Source organism: Rhinolophus ferrumequinum, chromosome 2 (assembly GCF_004115265.2).
Source record: "Rhinolophus ferrumequinum isolate MPI-CBG mRhiFer1 chromosome 2, mRhiFer1_v1.p, whole genome shotgun sequence".
Lineage (NCBI taxonomy): Eukaryota > Metazoa > Chordata > Mammalia > Chiroptera > Rhinolophidae > Rhinolophus > Rhinolophus ferrumequinum.
In genome coordinates this window covers 95,972,295-95,980,714 of record NC_046285.1, presented here as the reverse complement: position 1 = coordinate 95,980,714, position 8,420 = coordinate 95,972,295, and the positions used below count along the sequence as shown (strand labels likewise).

At 37.5% G+C, this 8,420-nt stretch overlaps 1 long non-coding RNA gene across 1 annotated transcript in view; it reads right to left on the bottom strand.

Annotated features, from left to right (window-relative positions):
• Nucleotides 1-1,004: 1,004 nt before the first annotated feature.
• The window catches only part of LOC117031751 (uncharacterized), a 53,942-nt gene continuing 46,526 nt past the window's right edge, over nucleotides 1,005-8,420 (bottom strand). Inside the window, exons 4-5 of the long non-coding RNA XR_004424608.1 lie at nucleotides 7,877-8,073; nucleotides 1,005-1,290 (exon numbers count right to left, since the gene is read on the bottom strand). This is a non-coding gene — a long non-coding RNA (uncharacterized LOC117031751). The remainder of the gene's footprint in view (nucleotides 1,291-7,876; nucleotides 8,074-8,420) is intronic.

Here is an 8,420-nt window from a genome sequence, read left to right as displayed (position 1 = left end):
GAGGAAGAAGCTGGAGGATAGAAGCCTCCTGCTATCTGAAGCACCGAGTTCAGGGACTAAGTATTTATTAGTCTTAAGTACTTAGTCCAATTCAGGTTGACAGGGAGTCATTGATGAGAAAATGGATGGACCCTAGAACCAAACTGTTTGAATCCCAGCTCTACTAACTGAACCACTTGTTTCTTCAACCATAATGGGGGTTACACTAGTATTCCTTGCTAGCATAGCTGTTATAAATATTAAATGAGTTACTGTATAGAGAGCATTAAGAACAGCATGTAATACAAATTATATAAATATTAGCTTAATTATTATGGAAGTGAAGAATATTTTACACATCTACAAATTAAAAGTGATGGAAAAGCAGATATCGGGGCCTGCCCAACCCCAACTTGCTGATGCTGAGAAGAGAATAGAGAGCATGACAAAGTAAGGAGATGACGACACTGAGGATTTTATAGTTTTGCAGTTACCTAATGGGAATACTAATCATATTAGTGTGAAACTATCTAAGAGCTCTTTACTCTAATTTAAATCTCAGTTATTAACTACCTTGATTCTAGTTTTCAGAATAAAGAACATATGTGTGTTTTGAGACGAGTATCTTCTAAGGTGAAAACAGAACCACAGGAACCACGTCAGAGGGAGTAGGCTGGGAGGTGTCTTGGACACTGCCGGTGGTCTGCCCAGGCCCTTTGTACCGTTTTGACCACTATCGTGCACCTCTCTAGCTTCCATGTGCTTTTGCTCCTAAAGGTCAGCATCTGGAGCCTCCCCTCAGTCTGCTGAAGCGACTCCCCCGACTTCCTCACACATGTAGATCTAGAAATGCGTGGGAATTGAGCTCCCCTGGGCAGCCTCAGGTCACCGTCTGACTTATTTTGCAAGTTCCCCTGTGGGATCCGGCTGAGCCGACCTTCTGCAGGGCTTCTTCCTGAGATCGCACCCTTGTTTGGCTTCCTCCCCTTCTCTATCCCATTCTTCTTTATCTTTCTTCCTTCGATTCCTTCCTGATTTCCCCTGGGAGAAAATAATAAATAAATTACTTACACATGAATCCTTGTCTCAGGGTCTGCTTCTGGAAAACCTGACCCAAGGCAGAAGTGAAGATACTTTTCTGTTTTATTCTATAATAAATGTCTGGTAATTAGGGCCACCTCTGAGTTCAGATCTTGCCACGTAGCTGTGCCAACTTCTGTATGCCTGTTTCCCATCCGTGACTGTTTTCTGTTTTAAGTAGTATTTCATTTCTTCTAAACATAACCAGAACCATCTTAGATTTTGAGTTGCCTAGGGAGAGAAACAAACCAATATTTGCTGAATGCTGGGCGGTGGGCTACAGTTCATCGATATGTTACTGCATTGAATCTTGACAGCACCCGAAATGGATACAAGTTTCCCCCTGTATCCAAAAGTAGTTTTCCTGTGAAAGCTTCTGTAAGCCAAAATAGTGTAAAGTGAAGAAGCAATTACTTTAGGACACCTCTTGCTAACGGATGCACAAAATAAATCAAGATAAAGCACAGATGCTCACAGATACAGTTCAAGAGACGGTGGCTTGACGCGGAGTGTGGTTTCCCGGGAAGGGGTTGGCGGGGCCAGTCTCATGGCCTCTGTAACAGCTGCTGCAAAACAAATGCTGAACACTATTTTCACTTTTCAGTGTTTTTCATAAAAGCAAAAATCCTTTTTGGATTCCTTTTGGTTAGGGAAAACAAGTATTAATGTGTAGGTCTTTTGTAAAAGAGAAGTGGCATAACACAAACATTCAAAAAGCGGAGAATACCTGTATGTATATTCATCCCTGTTTCATGATGAGGAATTTGAGGGTCAAGGAAGTAACTTATTTGTCCAGTACTACACTGAATGAGTATCTGAATTCAAGGAAGCTAATATGTAGAATTATAGGAGTAAATCACACAAAGAGGTAAAATTCCATTATGGGTACCTTAGTTGTATAAAGGATATCCACGTGCAAATTCCCAAAAGTAATTAAGGTTGCAATTAAGGTTGAGAAAGTGCAAACGTGTATGACGAAGACCCCAGTGAACATCCTGCTGCAGGATGGCAATTCAAGGTTTCTAGAAGGAGAGAGACAAAAGGGGCCAGATGAAGAACGGTCTACTGATATAGCTAGCAGGAGGGGAAATCAGGAAAATGGCAGCAAGGGGGCTCGCAATGTTAAAACATGGTGGGAAATGAAATGAATGAAGTCAGACGGAACCATTGGAGGAATGGAGAGAGCCTTCCAAGAAGCACAGCGATGATCGTCATTTCCCTGAGATTAGGGTCAGGAAAAACTCTTTGCAACTTGTGATTAGCATAATTACCAGAATAAACCAAACAGGAACTAAAGTGTGTTAATCCAGGTCCTCCAAAAAGCTGACACCAACACAGGATTAAACATGCTCAAGTATTGGATTAAGAAGAACGCCTATATGAAAGGAAGTAGAGAGGGAGCCAGAAAAGATTGGCAGTCACGGGCCCCAGTGCAAGTCTGAACTCAAGCACAGGAGAGAGGGAGAGAAGGATGCATGAAAGTGTCCTAGAAATTAGTACAGTCTAATGAAGGTTCAGCAGAGCCGTTAGGAAGTCCTTGAGCCTACGCCGACACAGTTAAGAGTCCCATGGCTCCATGAACAGGTCTGCCTCGGATCCCCCACTGTACTCCATCACTGGCAGGGAGCAGCCCACGGGAGGACTGACCTTGAACAAAGATTTCATTGCATTTCAAAGCTTAGTAGCTGGAGCCATTGGTCAGTTACAATCACCCCCTGTAACAGAAGGCCTGGGAGGTATATTTCCATAGCCACTTTCCCAAAAGGTCTCTGAATGTTTTAAAGTAACGTCCCTTTTATTCTCAGTGTTTCACATAAAAATAACGCAACTAGTCACCTTTTAGCAAGTGCTTTTGTGCACCAATTACTATGCTAAACACCGCATATATTTTTCTCTTATAGTCCTCACAGCAGCTCTATGAGGGCGATGTTATTCTTCTCACGTCACTGACGGAGAATCCAAGGCTGGGGAAGGTTAAAGAACTTCCCCAGTATTGCAAAGTTTGTAAGGGATTCAACTCAGGCATTCTGACTTCTGATGCTGAGTATCATATTGTAACTTAAAATAATAATACCAACTGTGTTATTAGGTACGGTGGTCATGAGAATTAAGTGAAATGGTGCATGTAGAAAGCACTAACACAATGCCTGGCCAGATAGTGAAAGCTCAAGGAATGTTATTGTTGTTTGGTAATTGAGCCAGGACTCAGATCCAGCTCTGATTGGCCACTGATGCTTACCAGCCATCAGAGTAAATTCAGTATTTTGATCAGATAATATTGGGAACAGTTGAAAAGGCATTAAAAAGGAAAAGGGGCTAGAACAAACCTTGTTTCAAGAAATAGTATCAGTCATACAGATAGAATTCAATGATACGAGATACTAGAAATGTGAGGTATGCTTCCTTTGGTTCCCCAGGGAAGAAAGTCACACAGGTGTGTCCTGTTTACTGCTTATTCATAAATAGAAATGTGTAAGATTTATGTGACTGCCAGGAGGGAAAGGATGAGAAAAATTACTCTCTGCACACTTTAAATGAAAGCAGAAAGGGAAAAAGAAATAGTATTTGCAGAAGACATCTGGATTTCTATTTACGACCAAGATATAGTAAGAGGGACCATATGTACCCTCCCACCAGAAAACCAAAATATAAGAAAACAGGGAACAATTGTTTGTACACGTTGGATTATGACAACAAAGAATAGTGTTCCCTGAGAGAGGGGACACACACAGGATGAGTCCTATGAGGGCCCCAGACTACTGACTAGAGAGAAGGAATCTAGATGGAGGACAGTGGTCAACCTGAGTTGAGAAGATGAAGCTGAAGCTGGTATGTTGGAGAAACCAAGGCAGCTGGAATTCATAGAGCAGAATACTGAAGAAAAGGAGCTCCACACAGAGGAACTCCAGCACTCTGCAGCAAGTTCCCCTCAAGTCCTCAGCTTAGTAATGGTCAGTTCTCAGTGTATGCCTGTGAGGAAAATACTGGATGATGGGGGCGGAGGGGCAGCACCACCTAAAAGGAGCAAGGAGAGAAAATACTAGAGCTCATGAAAGGCTTGCATTATTTCAGGTTTCTACAAAGCAGGGTGGAAAATCTCTTAATTTATGGGATGTTGAGTAGAGTACTCTGAAGGCTATTGTCTCAGTAGTGGGGCACAAATAGTTCTAAACTAAAGGCTGCTCTGGTCTCACTAAACAAAGCTTAAAAAGCAAGCTTTGAAAGAACCAGACTGTTTTCATAACTTCATCCCAATAAAACTCAAGCATACTTCTGAGAATAAAAAATCTTCAGCACCCCAACAAGATAAAATTTACAATGAACAGCATTCCATCAAATCTTACCAGGGGTACAAAAAAGCAGGAACATATGAAAATCCATAATAAAGAGGAAACAATCAATGGAAACAGTTCAATAAATGATAGGTGTACAAATGATAGAATTAGTAGACAAGGATATTAAAACTATGATTGTAACTATATTCCGTATATCTAAGAAGGTAGAGAAAAGAGTAAACATTTTAAGTAGAGATAAACATTAAAGATTAAATGTTTTAAGCATATTCATGGTCCATTAACTCATCAGTTCTCCCATCATATCTTCCTAGGCACAACACCCCGTCTCAGTCCTAAACTCAGACTCTTTTGATGTTTACACTTCAATCTCCATTAATGGTACCAACTACCTTCCACCAGGATACCTTGTTCTCGTCTATGATTCCTCTGGTTTCCTCAGAACCAATCCCCAAATCCTGTGGGTTTTCCCTCTGAAATATCCTTAATATCAAGTTCTTTTCTCCCTTTCTCTTTATTCCCACTGCCGCAGGCCTTTTTCATTTCTTTTAGTTTAATGTAAACCTTTTATTGAAATAGAACATACATACAGCAGAATGCACAAATCATAAGTGTGTAACTTTAAAATTTTAACAAAGTGACTATACCTATTCAACCACAATCTAGATCAATACATAGAAGTTTTCCATTATCCCAGCTGACTCCCTGGTGCTCCTCCCAATAATTACCCGTGTCCCCAAAAGATAACTACTATTCTGAAACCTAACACCACAAATTAGTTTTGCCTGTTTTTTGGAATTCATATAGTGGAATTATATACTATACTGTCTTCTGTCTGGTTTCTTTAGCTCTACATTATTTTTGCAAAATTCATCCCTGTTATCACTAGTAGGAATGTAAATTAAATGACCTTTTTGGAAAATTGGAGTAGCAGTAATATGCACATTTCATTAGTATATGTATGTACCACAATGTATGCATCCATTTTACTGCTGAAAGATGTGGGTTGTTCTCAGTTTGGGGCTATATGGATAAAGTTTTATGAACATACTTGTAAATGTTTTCTGGTGAATGAATGTACACATTTGTACTGGGTATAAAATTAGGAGTGGCATTGCTAGGTCAAAGGGTGTGCAGATGTTCAGCATTAGTAGATACTGCCCAACAACTTTCCAAAATGGCCACTTAATTTACAATCCTACTAGTGACTTATGAGAGTTCCAATTATTTCACATCAACCAAAACACTTTGCATTGTCAGTTTTTAAAGTTTTACCCATTCTTGTCATTGTGTAGTGATATTTCATTGTGGTTTTAATTTGCATTTCCATGATGTTAATCCCATTTTGTAAATATATTGACCATTCAAAATCCTGTTATGTCCAGCCTTTTTTGAGTCTTTTACCATTTTCTATTGGATTATCTGTATTTTTCTTACTGAGTTTAAGAAAGATTTTTTTTAATTATATAGTCTGGATATTTGTCCTTTCATTCCGTGGCTTGCTTTTTTAATCTCTTAATTGAGTTTGGCTTTCTTCAATCAACTTTATGGAGGTAATATTGTACACAATTAGCTGCACAGATTTCAAGTGTACAATTATGTGATTTTTGACAAATGTATATACATGTATAACCCCAATCATGATCTAGAAATTTCCAGCATTCCAGAAAATTCCTTCATACCCCTTTGCAGTCACTTACATTCCCAACCACTCACTGATCTAATTTCTACTACCACTACTTAATTCAGCCCGTTTTTAAGCCTTACATAAATAAATAAGGAAGTAGATTTGACCATGTGTTTGCATGTATCAGTAGTTCATTCACTTAATTGCTGAGAATTATACATTTATATGACAATACAACAATGTGTTTATCCATTTGTCTATTGAAGGACATTTGTGTTTTTTCATTTTTGGATTATTATTGATAAAGCTGCTACAAATATTCCTCTACAAGTTTTTTTTTATGGATATATATTTTTATCCCTTTTATTTCCCTAAATGTGGAATTCTTGGGCTTAGGATAAGTGTATGTATAACTTTCTAAGAAATTGTCAAACTGTTTTCCAAAGTTTTGTAACATTTTACACTTCCATCAGCAATGTGTGAGCATTCCATTTGCTTCACATCCCCTCCAATACTGGATATTGTTGATCTTTTAAACATTGGTTATTCTAATGGGTGTGAAATTATATCTCATTGAAATATATTTCCATTTCACTAACAACTAATAATGTTGGGCATCTTTTCACCCTTTCATATGTCTATTGGCCAGTCCCATATTTTCTTTTGTGAAGTATCTATTCAAGTCTTTGCCCATTGTTTATTGATTATTTATGCTTTTATTATTGATTTGTCAGAGTTCTTCATGTATTCTGGATCAAGAGGCACACGAGCACAGTGAGAGAGAGAGAGAGAGAGAGAGCACTTGATCTTACTCTACTCTGTGGATTTCCTTTTAATTTTTTTATTGGTATATTGTTCTGAAGTCCCATTTATCCTTTTTTTCTTTTTTGGTTAGTGTTTTTTGAGTCCCATCCTAGAAATATGTGCGAATAGCAAAATCTTGAGGATACTCTCCTATGCTTCTTCTGCAAGTCTTATCATTTAAACTTTTACACTGAGATCTATTTTCCATTTTAAACAGACTTTTGTAGATGGCATGAGGTAGAGGTCAAGGTTAATTTCTTTCCCCATGTAGCTATCCAGATGTTCCACGTCACTGGTTAAAATGATTTAACAAGTGAATTTTGTTAGTTACGTCAACAATCTCAATCTTTAGAAATTATATAACTGCTAGCAAATTATAACATTCAATATAGAGATTTATCTTTAAAAAATAATAGAAGCATTCAATTGAGAAAAAAGCATTTAATTGAGAAAAATACAAATAAATAGGAGGGATAAAATAGTACTTTAAATTTTAACAGGTACATTCATCTTTTATGATTCTTTTATTTTCATAATAAAGTTGTTTACTCACTAGCCTAGCAATAATTACCAAACTCTAGATATACTCCCTACTATGCTAAAAAAAAAAAAAGAAAGAAAGAAAAGAAAAGCTTAAGTTTTTACTTTATATTTAAAAACCATAAACATTGTAAAGGTAATTTTTAAAATTTAAGCTATGTTTGGGATATTTGAACAATGTTTATATCATATAAACAGTGAAACATAACAGAGTAAGAGTATTTTGAAACAATTGGTTATTAAAATATGAACATCAAGGTGCTTAGTATAGAAAATAATCAGTGGAAGCATGGCTTTAAAAGAATGATAACCAATTAACTTTGTATTAGGTATATATTGCTGTATAGCAAATTACTGTAAATTTGTAGCAGCTCAAAAACAAAATAAACCTTTATTGTAGGTCACAGTTGTTGTAGGTCAGGCATTTGGGAGCAGTCAGTTGGGTGGTTTTGGCTGGGGGTCTCCTGAGGTTGAAATCGAGGTGTCGTCCAGGGCCACATTCACCTAAACGCCTGGATGGAGCTTAGCACCTTTTTCAAGATGACTCACTCACCTTCTGCTATTAGTTGGCAAAAAGCTTCACATGTTCTTCTTCTGAGCTGTTTGAATATCCTGGTGACATAGTGACCTTCCACCAAAAGGGAATCACCCAAGAGAGAGCAAGGCAGAAGCCACGTTGTTTTTTATGATCTAACGTCACAAGTCACACATGGTTATTTTGCAGTATCCCTTTGGTTCCACAACTCCATCCTAATAAAAGTGGGAGGGTCTACAATGAGCATGAACATGAAGAGTTGAGGATCATTAGGGACCATCTTGGAGACTGGTGACCATGAACCTTAATTGAAATCTAATGCTGATGAAGTACTACGTTAGGAAATTGTTAGTTTAAAAAATTATATTAAATTCAACAAGCATTTTTTCAAAAAAATTTATCCCTGTGTATTTCTAAAACATTCTTTTATTCATTTGTTTTTACCTTTATTCTTTAAAAGGTAGCATGCTAAAGATAATCTGTTGGCACTTAGTATCTTCAACTTCATGTTATATTTATGAGATTTAGCCAGTTGCTGGTGTTGCAGTACTTGATTAGTTAA